General features: G+C 46.3%; 3 non-coding genes across 3 annotated transcripts; all 3 read right to left on the reverse strand.

Moving 5' to 3' along the window:
• Positions 1 to 9,287: 9,287 nt before the first annotated feature.
• On the reverse strand, positions 9,288 to 9,505 carry LOC138286010 (small nucleolar RNA U3). The gene has a single exon (XR_011201707.1). It is a non-coding gene; the product is annotated as a small nucleolar RNA U3 (small nucleolar RNA).
• Positions 9,506 to 13,627: 4,122 nt separating this feature from the next.
• On the reverse strand, positions 13,628 to 13,845 carry LOC138286174 (small nucleolar RNA U3). Its single transcript, XR_011201864.1, has one exon. It is a non-coding gene; the product is annotated as a small nucleolar RNA U3 (small nucleolar RNA).
• Positions 13,846 to 17,968: 4,123 nt separating this feature from the next.
• LOC138286107 (small nucleolar RNA U3) lies at positions 17,969 to 18,186 on the reverse strand. Its single transcript, XR_011201801.1, has one exon. It is a non-coding gene; the product is annotated as a small nucleolar RNA U3 (small nucleolar RNA).
• Positions 18,187 to 21,129: the final 2,943 nt, after the last annotated feature.

Raw genomic sequence — 21,129 nt, forward strand, 5'->3', positions numbered from 1 at the left:
GCGCACCGCTTTACAATGCCTTGCCTTAATCACTATCTACGGGACTATTCAAAGCCACGCCAAGTGGCTTTGCGTGATCTCCTAGATATGGTTAAAAGGTCTGACCGCTGTTGCGTCACTAGAAGTCACGCAACTGCAGTGCAAGCCTCTCTTAAATATGCCCCACTAGTTCCAGTTTCTTTCTTCAGAAACTTTTTATAACGCTATGCCACTCTGTTCCAGTGGCACAGGAAGATGTCACAACAGCATTTTTGCTGCCATCTGGCTTAGCTCTCAGATGGTAAGTGATACAGACTTTAAAAACTGCTGCTGTGGTCTATGCCGCTAACAAAGTATTGCTTCAGCACGACAGGCTCAAGTTGAAGGCGAAAAACAGTCCACATCCCCTCTTCCAGCAGGCTAGAGGGTACCACAATTTAGTCTTACTTTGTTTTTTGTTTTTATATTTACTTATCTATTTATTTCATTATTTTAAAAAAGGACATTGCTGGGAAGGCAGTCGGGCTACGCTCCTGGCTCCTATAAAGCCAAGATTAGGCAAAGTTTTGAAGCACTCAACTGGCCTGCCGCCAGAGCGGAACCTTCTCCAATTCACGCTCTGCCGCCAACCCACCCACCTCGTTTCCCCGGCATTGGGGCATGTTTGAACTCCAAAATGGCGGCCTCCGGGGTTCCACACATTGCAGCTTTACCATTTTCAAGGTACAGGGATTATTCTACTGTTTAAAAGCTGCTGGCATTCCGATTTTCTTCATGAGGCTATCAATCTTGCAGTGTTCTAATATAGCATACGAGAACATTATTAGGGGCCCAAAGGGATCATTAAACGTCTTTGTTGGACTTTTGCTTATGCAGGGTCATCCCCAGACTTTTTTTGCCTCCTGCCTCCTATATTTTTCTGACATGTTGCTGTTGGCTTTTCGACTCTGAGCACTTTACCACTGCTAACCAGTGCTAAAGTGCATATGCTCTCCTGTCTAAATTGTATGTAAGTGGTTTATCCATGATTGGCATATTTGATTTACTAGTAAGTCCCTAGTAAGGTGCACTAGAGGTGCCAGGGCCTGTAAATCAAATGCTACTAGTGGGCCTGCAGCACTGGTTGTGCCACCCACATAAGTAGCTCTGTAATCATGTCTCAGACCTGCCCCTGCAGTGTCTGTATGTGTATTTTTACACTGTAAATTCGACTTGGCAAGTGTACCCACTTGCCAGGCCTAAACCTTCCCTTTCCTTACATGTAAGGCACCCCTAAGGTAGGCCCTAGGTAGCCCCAAGGGCAGGGTGCAGTGTATGGATAAGGTAGGACATATAGTAATGTGGTTTATATGTCCTGACAGTGAAATACTGCCAATTTCGTTTTCACTGTTGCAAGGTCTGTCTCTCTCTCATAGGATAATATGGGGGCTACCTTTAAATATGATTAAAGTGTAGATTCCCCTAGAGAGTAGATGGACAGGTGGAGTTTGGGATCCCTGAACTCACAATTTAAAAATACATCTTTTAGTAAAGTTGATTTTAAGATTGTGCGTTTGGAAATGCCACTTTTAGAAAGTGAGCATTTTCTTGCTTAAACCATTCTGTGACTCTGCCTGGTTTGTGGATTCCCTGTCTGGGTCAGTTTGACAGTTGGGTTGTTTTTCACCTCACACCAGACAGTGACACAAAGGGAGCTGGGGTGTGATCTGCATTTCCTGATTAGCCATCTCTGCTAGGAGGGAGGGGTGGAGTGGTCACTCTCATCTGAAAGGACTGTGCCTGCCTCTGACAATGCTGTCTCCAGCCCCCTGGTGTGTGTCTGAGGCCTTGCCTGGGCAAGGCAGGATTTCACAAGAAGGTGTGAGTCCCCTTTGAAGAAAGGTGACTTCAAAGACTAAAATGGGTATAAGAAGGGCACCCAAACTTACAAACTTGAGAAACACTTCTGGAATCAAGGGGAACCTCTGCCTGGAGAAGAGCTGATCGCTGAGGAACAAGTGCTGCCCTGCCTGTGACTGTGCTTTGTGGAGCTTTCCTGCAGTGCTGCTTCTGCCAGAGTAAGAGGGCAAAGACTGGACTTTGTGTGCCTTCCATCTTGAAGAAGAAATCTCCAAGGGCTTGATGTAGAGCTTGCCTCCTGTTATTGAAGTCTCAGGGATAGCAAAGACTTCTTCCTGCCAGCACCTGGAGTCTCTGGAGAGACCCCTACTCTGCTCTGTGGTGCCCTTCCAGTTCCTGGGACCCTGAAAGGAGAGGCTGGCAGCCTAAGGACAAAAATACACGCACCGAGCGCCGTGCGGAGAAAAGATCGACGCGAATCCGATCGCGGCTGAGAAAACGACGCGACGCCGGCTCCGCAGCTGAGAAACGACGCCGCAGGAAACGCGACCGAAGAATCGACGCCCGGAGCAGGAGAAACGACGCGCAGCATCGCTGACGAAGGCTGAGAGATCGCAACCTGCGCCGCGGGACTTTCGGACCGTCGCGGGACTGGCTTTTTCGACGCGCATCGCCGTGCCGAGCTGTTTTCGACGCATATAACCGTGCAGGGTTATTTTCGACGCACACCGCCCGTGCGGGGTTATTTTTGACGCAAACCAGGTACATTTACACGCTAGCCGCGCTAGTGTGTTGTTACAACTACCTAAAGACTCTTTTTATTTTAAACCTTTAAAAAATCATAACTTGACTTGTGTATGTTGGATTTTTGTCGTTTTGGTCTTGTTTTGTCTAGATAAATATTTCCTATTTTTCTAAACTGGTGTTGTGTCATTTTGTAGTGTTTTCATTAAGTTACTGTGTGTGTTGGTACAAATACTTTACGCCCAGCACTCTGAGGTTAAGCCTACTGCTCTGCCAAGCTACCAAGGGGGTAAGCAGGGGTTAGCTGAGGGTGATTCTCTTTTATCCTAACTAGAGTGAGGGTCCTTGCTTGAACAGGGGGTAACCTGACTGTCAACCAAAGACCCCATTTCTAACATTGGTGACCAGCGGTTGGGATTGGACTTGTGTTTGTACTTGACATACAGTAATTAAGTGTACACTACTGTTTTGATCTCAGACCACTACGTGACCACATACTACTTGTTTGGTGATCTTTTGATTTTTCTCTTAAGGACTCTTTTTATTCTACTTCCATGATTTTGCTGATCCCTTGACTGATTCTTTTTACTTCATTGGGAAATTATTTTTTTCTGCCTTTTGGAACTTTGCACTTGTGACCATCATGTCTCAATCTGGAGATGCAACAGCTGGAGCTGTGTTTGAAATGGAGAAACTGAAGGAGTACTCAGTTGCTCAATTGAAACAGTTCCTTAAAGATCTTGACTGTCCCACTGAGAGCTCCACCAGGGAGGGGGAGCTGCAACAGGCACAGAGGGCCTGGGTGACAATCAAGAAGGCTGGAAGGCACACAGAGGAGGAGAATATGGGGGGGGAAGTGCAGAGGATACACAGTGGTGTAGTGGAGGAACCTGTTACGCCTGGGGGGAGGGTCCCCAGGAGGGATGGCAGGGTGTCACCCAAGGGTCTGACTCCTGAAGAGTTACAGGACAGACAGGCAGAGAGGGAGTTCCAATGGGAGATGAAAAAGCTCAATTGGGAGTTGGAAGAAAGGAGGAGGAACTTAGAGATTAAAAAAATGATTTATGCTTACGAGCTTAAATTGAAAGAGCTGGAAGTCATGAGGGCTGAGTCCAGCTGGAATGGTGGCAGCAACAATTGTATATCCAGTGATGCTGCAGAAGTGCACATGCCCAGAGAGGTGGTGCCCTACTTGAAGGAGGGAGTTAACACACGCCAGGAGGTTCAGGGGTATGAGGTAGCTCCAGTGATGCACAGGGTCCCTGAGGTGGATTGGGGAACTGGCATGGGGAGTCATATTCCTACTGGTGGGAGGGACACTCTACTGACTCTAGGTGAGAGTGACAGGGAGAGGGGTTCCCCCCAGGTAGAAGTCCTGGTTATGGAGTGTGAAGACATCCCAGAAGAGTGTGGGTTGAGTGTCAGGGACAGTCAGGTACTGTCCCACCAGTCTCAGGAGGGTGATGTGGGGTGCTTTTTCAAAGCAGAGTCACTGGATGGTTGGGTGAAGGGTACTTTGGTTAATTCATGTGAGGGGCTGAGTGATGTAATTGCTGGAGAGCATATGTCTAGTCCTTATTTTCCAGAGCTATGCCAACACCAGGTGGAGTGTGAGTTCTCTGACCCCAGGGAGCTTACAATGGAGGCAGACTTCTGGGTGAGTACCACAGAGTCTGAAGAGGCATTTGGGGGTGCTCCTGAGAGGAGTGGTCTAGGTAGTTCCCAACCAGGTGAGGTAGGGAAGGATTGTAGTGTCCCAGGTAGGTCCCAGTGTAGTGGGATGGGTGAGGGACCCCATGTCCAGTCTCAGAGGAGAGGGAATGGGGATGGGTTGAGGCCCAAGGTGCCCGAGATCCGGTCCCAGGTCCTGGAGGGTTCCCTGCGGGAACACCAGGAGGGGAGCCTAGCCTGTACCATAGGGCCATCTGTTGAGGGAGACCCCACAGTGTCAGGAGAACTTGGGGGGGCGGCTGTAGCCAGCGTCCCACCAGTTCTGGTGTCTGGCAGTACCACTCCTAGTGAGGGGGTGCAGAAGTCCAGACAGAGGGTTGAGAGGGGGTTGCGGACCCCAGTGGAGAACCTGGAGGGTCAGGGGTCAGCTCTGAGAGCAGAGCCCCCCATGAATGACCTTGGTGAGACCATTTCTGGGCTGGGGGGAATCCAGACTCTGTCACATGGGCAGAGGTCAGGAGACCTGCGCCAGCCAGACTCTTGTGTGGCCCTTCGGGACAGTGTGTCCCTTGAGGGGGGTAAGTGTGCCCCCCTGGAAGTCCTGGTGTGCCAGGCAATGGTTCAACCGCAGGGTGGTGACTCTGGGTTGAATGATCAGGTTCAGGGGGTAAACTCTGACCTGATGGGGGGTAAGTGTGCTCCCAAGGAAGTCCTGGTGTGCCAGGCAGTGGTTCAACCGCCGGGTGGTGACCCTGGGTTGGATGACCAGGTTCAGAGGGTAAACTCTGACCTGGTAGGGGGTAGGTATGCCCCCCAGGAAGTCCTGGTTTGCCAGGCAGTGATCCAGTCTGTGGGTACAGACCCTGGATTGGGAGGCCAGGTTAAGGGTGTCCCCCCTGACCTGGAGGAAGGGGCTACTGCTAACAGTGCCCCTACCATGTTGTCTTCTGGGGGGGCCACTCCTAGTTGGGTGGTTCAGGACCCCAGAAGAGAGGGCAGGGGGAGGGAAGCCTCACCCCTGGCCCTGGTCCAACCTGAAGGTACAGACCCCAGGTTGGAGGATCAGTTGCAGGTTAACATCCCTGCACTGATGGAAGAATTGTGCAGGACTGCTTCTACAAGCACCCTGACAGTTTTTGACTCTGGGGGTGCCGCTTCTGCAGGGAGGGTACAGAGCCCCAGAGGGGAGGACCAGGGTCAGGTTAACATCCCTGACCTGGTGGAAGAGAGAGTGGTCAAAGGGTGCCAGGCACCTGGGGCTACCACCCCCCACTCTCCACAGTCACAGTGGTTAGAGAGGCCTGAGGTCGGGCTCTCATCCCTGACAGTTGTCTGGGGCCACTGTGGCTTGCTGTCCTGGTGGACAGAGTTGCCCCTGGGGGGGGGAGGACGAGAGTCACACCCCGGGGGTGGAGTGGGCAACACCACCGTGTTGGCCCTGGTGGTACTATCTGCCCATTGCAATACATCTGTGAGCAAAGTAAAGTTAGGTGTTGCACAGATGGTGTCTGTAGATGTGGAGAAGGGTTCCCCATGGGTTAGCTTAGTGGGCCCTGAGAGTATGGACAGAGGGATCCAACTGGAGTCAGGAAGGCGTAGAACTGGAACATGCCCCTGCTGTTGTGGGCCTGGGTCCTTGTTCTATCGCCCCAATCAGGGAAGTACATCAAGGTATTGATTGTTCTCCCCTGGCTTTAGGCTGGTAGGGGGTCGTGTTGGACTTTTGCTTATGCAGGGTCATCCCCAGACTTTTTTTGCCTCCTGCCTCCTATATTTTTCTGACATGTTGCTGTTGGCTTTTCGACTCTGAGCACTTTACCACTGCTAACCAGTGCTAAAGTGCATATGCTCTCCTGTCTAAATTGTATGTAAGTGGTTTATCCATGATTGGCATATTTGATTTACTAGTAAGTCCCTAGTAAGGTGCACTAGAGGTGCCAGGGCCTGTAAATCAAATGCTACTAGTGGGCCTGCAGCACTGGTTGTGCCACCCACATAAGTAGCTCTGTAATCATGTCTCAGACCTGCCCCTGCAGTGTCTGTATGTGTATTTTTACACTGTAAATTCGACTTGGCAAGTGTACCCACTTGCCAGGCCTAAACCTTCCCTTTCCTTACATGTAAGGCACCCCTAAGGTAGGCCCTAGGTAGCCCCAAGGGCAGGGTGCAGTGTATGGATAAGGTAGGACATATAGTAATGTGGTTTATATGTCCTGACAGTGAAATACTGCCAATTTCGTTTTCACTGTTGCAAGGTCTGTCTCTCTCTCATAGGATAATATGGGGGCTACCTTTAAATATGATTAAAGTGTAGATTCCCCTAGAGAGTAGATGGACAGGTGGAGTTTGGGATCCCTGAACTCACAATTTAAAAATACATCTTTTAGTAAAGTTGATTTTAAGATTGTGCGTTTGGAAATGCCACTTTTAGAAAGTGAGCATTTTCTTGCTTAAACCATTCTGTGACTCTGCCTGGTTTGTGGATTCCCTGTCTGGGTCAGTTTGACAGTTGGGTTGTTTTTCACCTCACACCAGACAGTGACACAAAGGGAGCTGGGGTGTGATCTGCATTTCCTGATTAGCCATCTCTGCTAGGAGGGAGGGGTGGAGTGGTCACTCTCATCTGAAAGGACTGTGCCTGCCTCTGACAATGCTGTCTCCAGCCCCCTGGTGTGTGTCTGAGGCCTTGCCTGGGCAAGGCAGGATTTCACAAGAAGGTGTGAGTCCCCTTTGAAGAAAGGTGACTTCAAAGACTAAAATGGGTATAAGAAGGGCACCCAAACTTACAAACTTGAGAAACACTTCTGGAATCAAGGGGAACCTCTGCCTGGAGAAGAGCTGATCGCTGAGGAACAAGTGCTGCCCTGCCTGTGACTGTGCTTTGTGGAGCTTTCCTGCAGTGCTGCTTCTGCCAGAGTAAGAGGGCAAAGACTGGACTTTGTGTGCCTTCCATCTTGAAGAAGAAATCTCCAAGGGCTTGATGTAGAGCTTGCCTCCTGTTATTGAAGTCTCAGGGATAGCAAAGACTTCTTCCTGCCAGCACCTGGAGTCTCTGGAGAGACCCCTACTCTGCTCTGTGGTGCCCTTCCAGTTCCTGGGACCCTGAAAGGAGAGGCTGGCAGCCTAAGGACAAAAATACACGCACCGAGCGCCGTGCGGAGAAAAGATCGACGCGAATCCGATCGCGGCTGAGAAAACGACGCGACGCCGGCTCCGCAGCTGAGAAACGACGCCGCAGGAAACGCGACCGAAGAATCGACGCCCGGAGCAGGAGAAACGACGCGCAGCATCGCTGACGAAGGCTGAGAGATCGCAACCTGCGCCGCGGGACTTTCGGACCGTCGCGGGACTGGCTTTTTCGACGCGCATCGCCGTGCCGAGCTGTTTTCGACGCATATAACCGTGCAGGGTTATTTTCGACGCACACCGCCCGTGCGGGGTTATTTTTGACGCAAACCAGGTACATTTACACGCTAGCCGCGCTAGTGTGTTGTTACAACTACCTAAAGACTCTTTTTATTTTAAACCTTTAAAAAATCATAACTTGACTTGTGTATGTTGGATTTTTGTCGTTTTGGTCTTGTTTTGTCTAGATAAATATTTCCTATTTTTCTAAACTGGTGTTGTGTCATTTTGTAGTGTTTTCATTAAGTTACTGTGTGTGTTGGTACAAATACTTTACGCCCAGCACTCTGAGGTTAAGCCTACTGCTCTGCCAAGCTACCAAGGGGGTAAGCAGGGGTTAGCTGAGGGTGATTCTCTTTTATCCTAACTAGAGTGAGGGTCCTTGCTTGAACAGGGGGTAACCTGACTGTCAACCAAAGACCCCATTTCTAACAGTCTTCTGTTGAGAGTTATTGACAAAAGCGAGGGGACAGGGCATTTAACTAATGTGACAGCAGAGGAACGACGCCTATGCTGACAGCTCAACATTTCGTTCAATGAGGTAAGAATGCTTTAAATTAAACAGGAAAGCCAAAAAAACGACATTTGCTAGAATATTAGACCAGATGGCTTATTCCAACCATTATTTGATTGTTGCAACTTCACTGTCCCCAATGAATCTTAAAAAATTCCAATGTCCTAAGACATCTAGCCCTTGATGTACTAGAGGTTGTGCGAGCGTTCCTGGGAAGCTGAATGATTTTCTGCTGCGCCTACAGGCTTTTATGGTAAGTAATCAGATGCAATCCTTTACGCTTACGTTACTTTGTGCTATGCGAGTCCCCGTGCAACACCTTAGCAAATGCCCAAGACGGCGTTCTTTGTCCTCATCGGTCTAAGATCCTCAACAGCCTTATACATTTTAGGACCTGTGACCAGGGTGTTACTCTTGGTTTTAGTCTAAAAAGACTAACTAGCATTAGAAAGCCCCTTTTCCCCACGTCAATTCGACAGGGCGATAAGCCACTGAGCGGCACTAATTGTGTGGAAGATGTCTAAACTCTAAAAATAGATCAAACATAGAGGCCCAGATTTATGAAACGCTTGCGTTATCACAGCGTAAGGCAACACCAGGGCATCAGTGAGGTTTACTAAACCACGCAAGGCCACCTTGCGTGGCATTGCATGTCTTAATAAATCTAGAGTAACCCATGGCAGCGCAAGTCGCTGCCTTGCGTTACTGTTTGCCGGGAAGGCGTTCCATGGGTAGGGAGTGGGTGATCTTAGGCATCCACCCATGCTCTTTCATGCATTCCCAGATTTACTAAGAGTAGTAAACCTGGGAACGCGTACGCCTTCCCAACTGAGGAGCAACAAGGAGAAATATCTTTGTTTCTCTACGTTTTATCCTCAAGTTGTCCTGCTGAGTTGCGTAAGAGGTGAGTAAATCTTCCCCTTCCCCGTGTCCATTTGAAAAGACCCTCCTTACTTAAATGTACCAAATTACGATTAGAAAGACCGTTTGAAAAGCTCAGTTTATAAAAGAAAGCCCCAAAAAAGCCCAAAAGAGGTGATTGCAAATACAAGTCAAGTGAGAATCTGGCAACCATCAAATATCCAAGAAAAGAAGTTTAAAATGCTGTACTCTCTTAAACTGAAACAAGAAGCTAACCACTCAGTTTGTGTTTCCTTCCTCCAGTTCTTCGTAAAAGAAGAGAGGAACGTTCATCAATAGCAGACAGCAGCTGCACAAATGCAACACTGTCCACTGGCTTCGCGCTCAGAAGAAAACACTACAACTCTTCCTCGTGGTTAGCGAAGACCAGACACTTTCGAACACATTTCCTCAGTTAAAAACTATAGAAATGATCCCTGAAAGTATAGTCTTGCCTGAACCACTTCCAGCTCACACAGACAGAAAAAGTGGAAACCCTTCTTACCTACAGTAAGCACCTGTTGGGCATCAAGTCAAAAAACATATAAATATATAGATAAGACCACAAAATAGCATTCAGCAGATGCGCGTGCATTTCTGTGCAAGAAAGAGTTCTCCCTAGAACTCGGGTGACACAATGCTTAAAAATTTGCATATCAGAAATCAGCCACCAATCAAATTCAGCCTGCCTTTTCCCGGCCCTGTCTCACACACAGACACACACACACACACACAGGTTACCTGTTGGCTGCTCCTGAAACAGACAGAGGACTACAGTATGAAAGTTAAAGTTCAAACAGGTAAAGAAACGGCAGCCATACTTTCCTTTCCTGCTCTCGTTTACCGCAACAAACACATTTTAACTTGTTTAAAAAGTAAGAGAAACAGTTGGTAAACTCACAAAAAAGACAGTCTACCGTTACTTCCAGAGCTTTCGGCACTGCACTAAATGACAATTATTACCATTTCAAGATGGCTACGCATTATCAGACTGCACGAAGTGGGTGAATTTTACTGGAGATCGGACAGAATCACCAGAGCGCTTACTCTGTTCAAGTAAAGCAGCACACACTTGCCCTCTGAGTTCACATCATACTGTGCTGAAAGTGTAGGTGGTGAAAACACTGGGAATTATTCTTGTTCACAGCCTTCATTTTGAAGCTCAAGCCAAGACATGGATTTCTCTGGTAGTTTCATCCTCAGATATCTTGGTGAGATGTTCAACTTCCTGACGCAAATCGATTTACATGTTAAGAGGCAGAGCATTAATTAGCACTCATTTGGACTACTGCAATGCCTTACACAAGGGAAAATGGGGAAAACTTGAAACAAAACGGCAGGTTCCACAGGATTTTGCAGGAAGACAGTTTTCAATCAGAATATTTGGTTCAGATTATGACCTTTCAATGTGCCAAAAGCGTGATACTGATTGCTAGTGAATGAGAAACGACCTGGTAGGTTTGCAAGTATGGAAACAAAAGGTGTAGCAAGCAACCTACCTTTACATTTTGAAAAGTTGCACCACAGATCAAATGTATGGCAATGTCTTCAATCAGTCTCCCCAAACAAAGTAACTCTCCCCCAGTTCACGTGTAAGACCCTTACAAGGCGATGGCATTCCGCAGGAACCACGGGTTACAACGGAACCTACCACTTTCAGATGAGCTCTGAATACCTGGACATCAAAGAAAGCCTTCACATCAGCAACACCTTGTCCTACCAGCCGCTTTGAACATATGCAGCTTTTCCAGGCCCCATGACTTTTAGGCATCTCTGTATTATAGAAGTATCCAAAACACGGTTTATTTTTCTTGTACAGAAGATTCCGTTCACCGGGGAGTGAATCCTTGTCGGGACAATTTTGATCCTAGTATTCTTCAGAATAGGAACCGAACATTTCAGTGAATGTATCCGTCATCCAGCCCTTCCTCAAATGAAGAAAGGAACAGCCATCAACAAAAGACAGTTGTTTCATAAATACAACTCTGCCCTTCCTTTCCAGATCAGGGCTTTTCTGCAACAACTCTCTGACACTTACAAACACTGGGGCAGATTTACGACATTTTGGCGCAGGGCAGCACAGCAAGTCACATTGCTGTGCCCTGTGTCAAAGAAAACGGGCAATAATGTGTTATATGTATGCAATACTGTCCTTTTCCACTGCGCTGGAGCCATTTTGACTGCCTAGAGCCAGCGCCGGCAACCTTGCACCATGGTGCAAGGTTGTCTGCGTTGTAGGCAAAATTGTTTTTGTGAAGGAAGAGGCACCTTCCTACACAAAAACAATCTTGGGAGGCTTTTCCCTTTTCCTATGCGTGCTGCAAAACGCAGCACACATAGAAAGGGGAAACAACAAAGAGAAATAAAGATATTTCTCCTCACTGACCCTCCCCTGGGGAGGGGTAAGGTGTTGGTGCATTCCCAGATTTACATGGCTCTGTAAATTTGGGGATGCGTCTAACAACATGGGTGTTGCGTTGGAACACACACTGCAAAGCCCTTGGATCGCCTCCCTAATGCAGAGTAAGCCAGCGCACCGCTTTACAATGCCTTGCCTTAATCACTATCTACGGGACTATTCAAAGCCACGCCAAGTGGCTTTGCGTGATCTCCTAGATATGGTTAAAAGGTCTGACCGCTGTTGCGTCACTAGAAGTCACGCAACTGCAGTGCAAGCCTCTCTTAAATATGCCCCACTAGTTCCAGTTTCTTTCTTCAGAAACTTTTTATAACGCTATGCCACTCTGTTCCAGTGGCACAGGAAGATGTCACAACAGCATTTTTGCTGCCATCTGGCTTAGCTCTCAGATGGTAAGTGATACAGACTTTAAAAACTGCTGCTGTGGTCTATGCCGCTAACTAAAGTATTGCTTTAGCACGACAGGCTCAAGTTGAAGGCGAAAAACAGTCCACATCCCCTCTTCCAGCAGGCTAGAGGGTACCACAATTTAGTCTTACTTTGTTTTTTGTTTTTATATTTACTTATCTATTTATTTCATTATTTAAAAAAAGGACATTGCTGGGAAGGCAGTCGGGCTACGCTCCTGGCTCCTATAAAGCCAAGATTAGGCAAAGTTTTGAAGCACTCAACTGGCCTGCCGCCAGAGCGGAACCTTCTCCAATTCACGCTCTGCCGCCAACCCACCCACCTCGTTTCCCCGGCATTGGGGCATGTTTGAACTCCAAAATGGCGGCCTCCGGGGTTCCACACATTGCAGCTTTACCATTTTCAAGGTACAGGGATTATTCTACTGTTTAAAAGCTGCTGGCATTCCGATTTTCTTCATGAGGCTATCAATCTTGCAGTGTTCTAATATAGCATACGAGAACATTATTAGGGGCCCAAAGGGATCATTAAACGTCTTCTGTTGAGAGTTATTGACAAAAGCGAGGGGACAGGGCATTTAACTAATGTGACAGCAGAGGAACGACGCCTATGCTGACAGCTCAACATTTCGTTCAATGAGGTAAGAATGCTTTAAATTAAACAGGAAAGCCAAAAAAACGACATTTGCTAGAATATTAGACCAGATGGCTTATTCCAACCATTATTTGATTGTTGCAACTTCACTGTCCCCAATGAATCTTAAAAAATTCCAATGTCCTAAGACATCTAGCCCTTGATGTACTAGAGGTTGTGCGAGCGTTCCTGGGAAGCTGAATGATTTTCTGCTGCGCCTACAGGCTTTTATGGTAAGTAATCAGATGCAATCCTTTACGCTTACGTTACTTTGTGCTATGCGAGTCCCCGTGCAACACCTTAGCAAATGCCCAAGACGGCGTTCTTTGTCCTCATCGGTCTAAGATCCTCAACAGCCTTATACATTTTAGGACCTGTGACCAGGGTGTTACTCTTGGTTTTAGTCTAAAAAGACTAACTAGCATTAGAAAGCCCCTTTTCCCCACGTCAATTCGACAGGGCGATAAGCCACTGAGCGGCACTAATTGTGTGGAAGATGTCTAAACTCTAAAAATAGATCAAACATAGAGGCCCAGATTTATGAAACGCTTGCGTTATCACAGCGTAAGGCAACACCAGGGCATCAGTGAGGTTTACTAAACCACGCAAGGCCACCTTGCGTGGCATTGCATGTCTTAATAAATCTAGAGTAACCCATGGCAGCGCAAGTCGCTGCCTTGCGTTACTGTTTGCCGGGAAGGCGTTCCATGGGTAGGGAGTGGGTGATCTTAGGCATCCACCCATGCTCTTTCATGCATTCCCAGATTTACTAAGAGTAGTAAACCTGGGAACGCGTACGCCTTCCCAACTGAGGAGCAACAAGGAGAAATATCTTTGTTTCTCTACGTTTTATCCTCAAGTTGTCCTGCTGAGTTGCGTAAGAGGTGAGTAAATCTTCCCCTTCCCCGTGTCCATTTGAAAAGACCCTCCTTACTTAAATGTACCAAATTACGATTAGAAAGACCGTTTGAAAAGCTCAGTTTATAAAAGAAAGCCCCAAAAAAGCCCAAAAGAGGTGATTGCAAATACAAGTCAAGTGAGAATCTGGCAACCATCAAATATCCAAGAAAAGAAGTTTAAAATGCTGTACTCTCTTAAACTGAAACAAGAAGCTAACCACTCAGTTTGTGTTTCCTTCCTCCAGTTCTTCGTAAAAGAAAAGAGGAACGTTCATCAATAGCAGACAGCAGCTGTACAAATGCAACACTGTCCACTGGCTTCGCGCTCAGAAGAAAACACTACAACTCTTCCTCGTGGTTAGCGAAGACCAGACACTTTCGAACACATTTCCTCAGTTAAAAACTATAGAAATGATCCCTGAAAGTATAGTCTTGCCTGAACCACTTCCAGCTCACACAGACAGAAAAAGTGGAAACCCTTCTTACCTACAGTAAGCACCTGTTGGGCATCAAGTCAAAAAACATATAAATATATAGATAAGACCACAAAATAGCATTCAGCAGATGTGCGTGCATTTCTGTGCAAGAAAGAGTTCTCCCTAGAACTCGGGTGACACAATGCTTTAAAAATTTGCATATCAGAAATCAGCCACCAATCAAATTCAGCCTGCCTTTTCCCGGCCCTGTCTCACACACAGACACACACACACACACACAGGTTACCTGTTGGCTGCTCCTGAAACAGACAGAGGACTACAGTATGAAAGTTAAAGTTCAAACAGGTAAAGAAACGGCAGCCATACTTTCCTTTCCTGCTCTCGTTTACCGCAACAAACACATTTTAACTTGTTTAAAAAGTAAGAGAAACAGTTGGTAAACTCACAAAAAAGACAGTCTACCGTTACTTCCAGAGCTTTCGGCACTGCACTAAATGACAATTATTACCATTTCAAGATGGCTACGCATTATCAGACTGCACGAAGTGGGTGCATTTTACTGGAGATCGGACAGAATCACCAGAGCGCTTACTCTGTTCAAGTAAAGCAGCACACACTTGCCCTCTGAGTTCACATCATACTGTGCTGAAAGTGTAGGTGGTGAAAACACTGGGAATTATTCTTGTTCACAGCCTTCATTTTGAAGCTCAAGCCAAGACATGGATTTCTCTGGTAGTTTCATCCTCAGATATCTTGGTGAGATGTTCAACTTCCTGACGCAAATCGATTTACATGTTAAGAGGCAGAGCATTAATTAGCACTCATTTGGACTACTGCAATGCCTTACACAAGGGAAAATGGGGAAAACTTGAAACAAAACGGCAGGTTCCACAGGATTTTGCAGGAAGACAGTTTTCAATCAGAATATTTGGTTCAGATTATGACCTTTCAATGTGCCGAAAGCGTGATACTGATTGCTAGTGAATGAGAAACGACCTGGTAGGTTTGCAAGTATGGAAACAAAAGGTGTAGCAAGCAACCTACCTTTACATTTTGAAAAGTTGCACCACAGATCAAATGTATGGCAATGTCTTCAATCAGTCTCCCCAAACAAAGTAACTCTCCCCCAGTTCACGTGTAAGACCCTTACAAGGCGATGGCATTCCGCAGGAACCACGGGTTACAACGGAACCTACCACTTTCAGATGAGCTCTGAATACCTGGACATCAAAGAAAGCCTTCACATCAGCAACACCTTGTCCTACCAGCCGCTTTGAACATATGCAGCTTTTCCAGGCCCCATGACTTTTAGGCATCTCTGTATTATAGAAGTATCCAAAACACGGTTTATTTTTCTTGTACAGAAGATTCCGTTCACCGGGGAGTGAATCCTTGTCGGGACAATTTTGATCCTAGTATTCTTCAGAATAGGAACCGAACATTTCAGTGAATGTATCCGTCATCCAGCCCTTCCTCAAATGAAGAAAGGAACAGCCATCAACAAAAGACAGTTGTTTCATAAATACAACTCTGCCCTTCCTTTCCAGATCAGGGCTTTTCTGCAACAACTCTCTGACACTTACAAACACTGGGGCAGATTTACGACATTTTGGCGCAGGGCAGCACAGCAAGTCACATTGCTGTGCCCTGTGTCAAAGAAAACGGGCAATAATGTGTTATATGTATGCAATACTGTCCTTTTCCACTGCGCTGGAGCCATTTTGACTGCCTAGAGCCAGCGCCGGCAACCTTGCACCATGGTGCAAGGTTGTCTGCGTTGTAGGCAAAATTGTTTTTGTGAAGGAAGAGGCACCTTCCTACACAAAAACAATCTTGGGAGGCTTTTCCCTTTTCCTATGCGTGCTGCAAAACGCAGCACACATAGAAAGGGGAAACAACAAAGAGAAATAAAGATATTTCTCCTCACTGACCCTCCCCTGGGGAGGGGTAAGGTGTTGGTGCATTCCCAGATTTACATGGCTCTGTAAATTTGGGGATGCGTCTAACAACATGGGTGTTGCGTTGGAACACACACTGCAAAGCCCTTGGATCGCCTCCCTAATGCAGAGTAAGCCAGCGCACCGCTTTACAATGCCTTGCCTTAATCACTATCTACGGGACTATTCAAAGCCACGCCAAGTGGCTTTGCGTGATCTCCTAGATATGGTTAAAAGGTCTGACCGCTGTTGCGTCACTAGAAGTCACGCAACTGCAGTGCAAGCCTCTCTTAAATATGCCCCACTAGTTCCAGTTTCTTTCTTCAGAAACTTTTTATAACGCTATGCCACTCTGTTCCAGTGGCACAGGAAGATGTCACAACAGCATTTTTGCTGCCATCTGGCTTAGCTCTCAGATGGTAAGTGATACAGACTTTAAAAACTGCTGCTGTGGTCTATGCCGCTAACTAAAGTATTGCTTCAGCACGACAGGCTCAAGTTGAAGGCGAAAAACAGTCCACATCCCCTCTTCCAGCAGGCTAGAGGGTACCACAATTTAGTCTTACTTTGTTTTTTGTTTTTATATTTACTTATCTATTTATTTCATTATTTTAAAAAAGGACATTGCTGGGAAGGCAGTCGGGCTATGCTCCTGGCTCCTATAAAGCCAAGATTAGGCAAAGTTTTGAAGCACTCAACTGGCCTGCCGCCAGAGCGGAACCTTCTCCAATTCACGCTCTGCCGCCAACCCACCCACCTCGTTTCCCCGGCATTGGGGCATGTTTGAACTCCAAAATGGCGGCCTCCAGGGTTCCACACATTGCAGCTTTACCATTTTCAAGGTACAGGGATTATTCTACTGTTTAAAAGCTGCTGGCATTCCGATTTTCTTCATGAGGCTATCAATCTTGCAGTGTTCTAATATAGCATACGAGAACATTATTAGGGGCCCAAAGGGATCATTAAACGTCTTCTGTTGAGAGTTATTGACAAAAGCGAGGGGACAGGGCATTTAACTAATGTGACAGCAGAGGAACGACGCCTATGCTGACAGCTCAACATTTCGTTCAATGAGGTAAGAATGCTTTAAATTAAACAGGAAAGCCAAAAAAACGACATTTGCTAGAATATTAGACCAGATGGCTTATTCCAACCATTATTTGATTGTTGCAACTTCACTGTCCCCAATGAATCTTAAAAAATTCCAATGTCCTAAGACATCTAGCCCTTGATGTACTAGAGGTTGTGCGAGCGTTCCTGGGAAGCTGAATGATTTTCTGCTGCGCCTACAGGCTTTTATGGTAAGTAATCAGATGCAATCCTTTACGCTTACGTTACTTTGTGCTATGCGAGTCCCCGTGCAACACCTTAGCAAATGCCCAAGACGGCGTTCTTTGTCCTCATCGGTCTAAGATCCTCAACAGCCTTATACATTTTAGGACCTGTGACCAGGGTGTTACTCTTGGTTTTAGTCTAAAAAGACTAACTAGCATTAGAAAGCCCCTTTTCCCCACGTCAATTCGACAGGGCGATAAGCCACTGAGCGGCACTAATTGTGTGGAAGATGTCTAAACTCTAAAAATAGATCAAACATAGAGGCCCAGATTTATGAAACGCTTGCGTTATCACAGCGTAAGGCAACACCAGGGCATCAGTGAGGTTTACTAAACCACGCAAGGCCACCTTGCGTGGCATTGCATGTCTTAATAAATCTAGAGTAACCCATGGCAGCGCAAGTCGCTGCCTTGCGTTACTGTTTGCCGGGAAGGCGTTCCATGGGTAGGGAGTGGGTGATCTTAGGCATCCACCCATGCTCTTTCATGCATTCCCAGATTTACTAAGAGTAGTAAACCTGGGAACGCGTACGCCTTCCCAACTGAGGAGCAACAAGGAGAAATATCTTTGTTTCTCTACGTTTTATCCTCAAGTTGTCCTGCTGAGTTGCGTAAGAGGTGAGTAAATCTTCCCCTTCCCCGTGTCCATTTGAAAAGACCCTCCTTACTTAAATGTACCAAATTACGATTAGAAAGACCGTTTGAAAAGCTCAGTTTATAAAAGAAAGCCCCAAAAAAGCCCAAAAGAGGTGATTGCAAATACAAGTCAAGTGAGAATCTGGCAACCATCAAATATCCAAGAAAAGAAGTTTAAAATGCTGTACTCTCTTAAACTGAAACAAGAAGCTAACCACTCAGTTTGTGTTTCCTTCCTCCAGTTCTTCGTAAAAGAAGAGAGGAACGTTCATCAATAGCAGACAGCAGCTGCACAAATGCAACACTGTCCACTAGCTTCGCGCTCAGAAGAAAACACTACAACTCTTCCTCGTGGTTAGCGAAGACCAGACACTTTCAAACACATTTCCTCAGTTAAAAACTATAGAAATGATCCCTGAAAGTATAGTCTTGCCTGAACCACTTCCAGCTCACACAGACAGAAAAAGTGGAAACCCTTCTTACCTACAGTAAGCACCTGTTGGGCATCAAGTCAAAAAACATATAAATATATAGATAAGACCACAAAATAGCATTCAGCAGATGCGCGTGCATTTCTGTGCAAGAAAGAGTTCTCCCTAGAACTCGGGTGACACAATGCTTTAAAAATTTGCATATCAGAAATCAGCCACCAATCAAATTCAGCCTGCCTTTTCCCGGCCCTGTCTCACACACAGACACACACACACACACACAGGTTACCTGTTGGCTGCTCCTGAAACAGACAGAGGACTACAGTATGAAAGTTAAAGTTCAAACAGGTAAAGAAACGGCAGCCATACTTTCCTTTCCTGCTCTCGTTTACCGCAACAAACACATTTTAACTTGTTTAAAAAGTAAGAGAAACAGTTGGTAAACTCACAAAAAAGACAGTCTACCGTTACTTCCAGAGCTTTCGGCACTGCACTAAATGACAATTATTACCATTTCAAGATGGCTACGCATTATCAGACTGCACGAAGTGGGTGAATTTTACTGGAGATCGGACAGAATCACCAGAGCGCTTACTCTGTTCAAGTAAAGCAGCACACACTTGCCCTCTGAGTTCACATCATACTGTGCTGAAAGTGTAGGTGGTGAAAACACTGGGAATTATTCTTGTTCACAGCCTTCATTTTGAAGCTCAAGCCAAGACATGGATTTCTCTGGTAGTTTCATCCTCAGATATCTTGGTGAGATGTTCAACTTCCTGACGCAAATCGATTTACATGTTAAGAGGCAGAGCATTAATTAGCACTCATTTGGACTACTGCAATGCCTTACACAAGGGAAAATGGGGAAAACTTGAAACAAAACGGCAGGTTCCACAGGATTTTGCAGGAAGACAGTTTTCAATCAGAATATTTGGTTCAGATTATGACCTTTCAATGTGCCAAAAGCGTGATACTGATTGCTAGTGAATGAGAAACGACCTGGTAGGTTTGCAAGTATGGAAACAAAAGGTGTAGCAAGCAACCTACCTTTACATTTTGAAAAGTTGCACCACAGATCAAATGTATGGCAATGTCTTCAATCAGTCTCCCCAAACAAAGTAACTCTCCCCCAGTTCACGTGTAAGACCCTTACAAGGCGATGGCATTCCGCAGGAACCACGGGTTACAACGGAACCTACCACTTTCAGATGAGCTCTGAATACCTGGACATCAAAGAAAGCCTTCACATCAGCAACACCTTGTCCTACCAGCCGCTTTGAACATATGCAGCTTTTCCAGGCCCCATGACTTTTAGGCATCTCTGTATTATAGAAGTATCCAAAACACGGTTTATTTTTCTTGTACAGAAGATTCCGTTCACCGGGGAGTGAATCCTTGTCGGGACAATTTTGATCCTAGTATTCTTCAGAATAGGAACCGAACATTTCAGTGAATGTATCCGTCATCCAGCCCTTCCTCAAATGAAGAAAGGAACAGCCATCAACAAAAGACAGTTGTTTCATAAATACAACTCTGCCCTTCCTTTCCAGATCAGGGCTTTTCTGCAACAACTCTCTGACACTTACAAACACTGGGGCAGATTTACGACATTTTGGCGCAGGGCAGCACAGCAAGTCACATTGCTGTGCCCTGTGTCAAAGAAAACGGGCAATAATGTGTTATATGTATGCAATACTGTCCTTTTCCACTGCGCTGGAGCCATTTTGACTGCCTAGAGCCAGCGCCGGCAACCTTGCACCATGGTGCAAGGTTGTCTGCGTTGTAGGCAAAATTGTTTTTGTGAAGGAAGAGGCACCTTCCTACACAAAAACAATCTTGGGAGGCTTTTCCCTTTTCCTATGCGTGCTGCAAAACGCAGCACACATAGAAAGGGGAAACAACAAAGAGAAATAAAGATATTTCTCCTCACTGACCCTCCCCTGGGGAGGGGTAAGGTGTTGGTGCATTCCCAGATTTACATGGCTCTGTAAATTTGGGGATGCGTCTAACAACATGGGTGTTGCGTTGGAACACACACTGCAAAGCCCTTGGATCGCCTCCCTAATGCAGAGTAAGCCAGCGCACCGCTTTACAATGCCTTGCCTTAATCACTATCTACGGGACTATTCAAAGCCACGCCAAGTGGCTTTGCGTGATCTCCTAGATATGGTTAAAAGGTCTGACCGCTGTTGCGTCACTAGAAGTCACGCAACTGCAGTGCAAGCCTCTCTTAAATATGCCCCACTAGTTCCAGTTTCTTTCTTCAGAAACTTTTTATAACGCTATGCCACTCTGTTCCAGTGGCACAGGAAGATGTCACAACAGCATTTTTGCTGCCATCTGGCTTAGCTCTCAGATGGTAAGTGATACAGACTTTAAAAACTGCTGCTGTGGTCTATGCCGCTAACTAAAGTATTGCTTCAGCACGACAGGCTCAAGTTGAAGGCGAAAAACAGTCCACATCCCCTCTTCCAGCAGGCTAGAGGGTACCACAATTTAGTCTTACTTTGTTTTTTGTTTTTATATTTACTTATCTATTTATTTCATTATTTTAAAAAAGGACATTGCTGGGAAGGCAGTCGGGCTACGCTCCTGGCTCCTATAAAGCCAAGATTAGGCAAAGTTTTGAAGCACTCAACTGGCCTGCCGCCAGAGCGGAACCTTCTCCAATTCACGCTCTGCCGCCAACCCACCCACCTCGTTTCCCCGGCATTGGGGCATGTTTGAACTCCAAAATGGCGGCCTCCGGGGTTCCACACATTGCAGCTTTACCATTTTCAAGGTACAGGGATTATTCTACTGTTTAAAAGCTGCTGGCATTCCGATTTTCTTCATGAGGCTATCAATCTTGCAGTGTTCTAATATAGCATACGAGAACATTATTAGGGGCCCAAAGGGATCATTAAACGTCTTCTGTTGAGAGTTATTGACAAAAGCGAGGGG

This window comes from Pleurodeles waltl, chromosome 3_1, assembly GCF_031143425.1.
Source record: "Pleurodeles waltl isolate 20211129_DDA chromosome 3_1, aPleWal1.hap1.20221129, whole genome shotgun sequence".
Lineage (NCBI taxonomy): Eukaryota > Metazoa > Chordata > Amphibia > Caudata > Salamandridae > Pleurodeles > Pleurodeles waltl.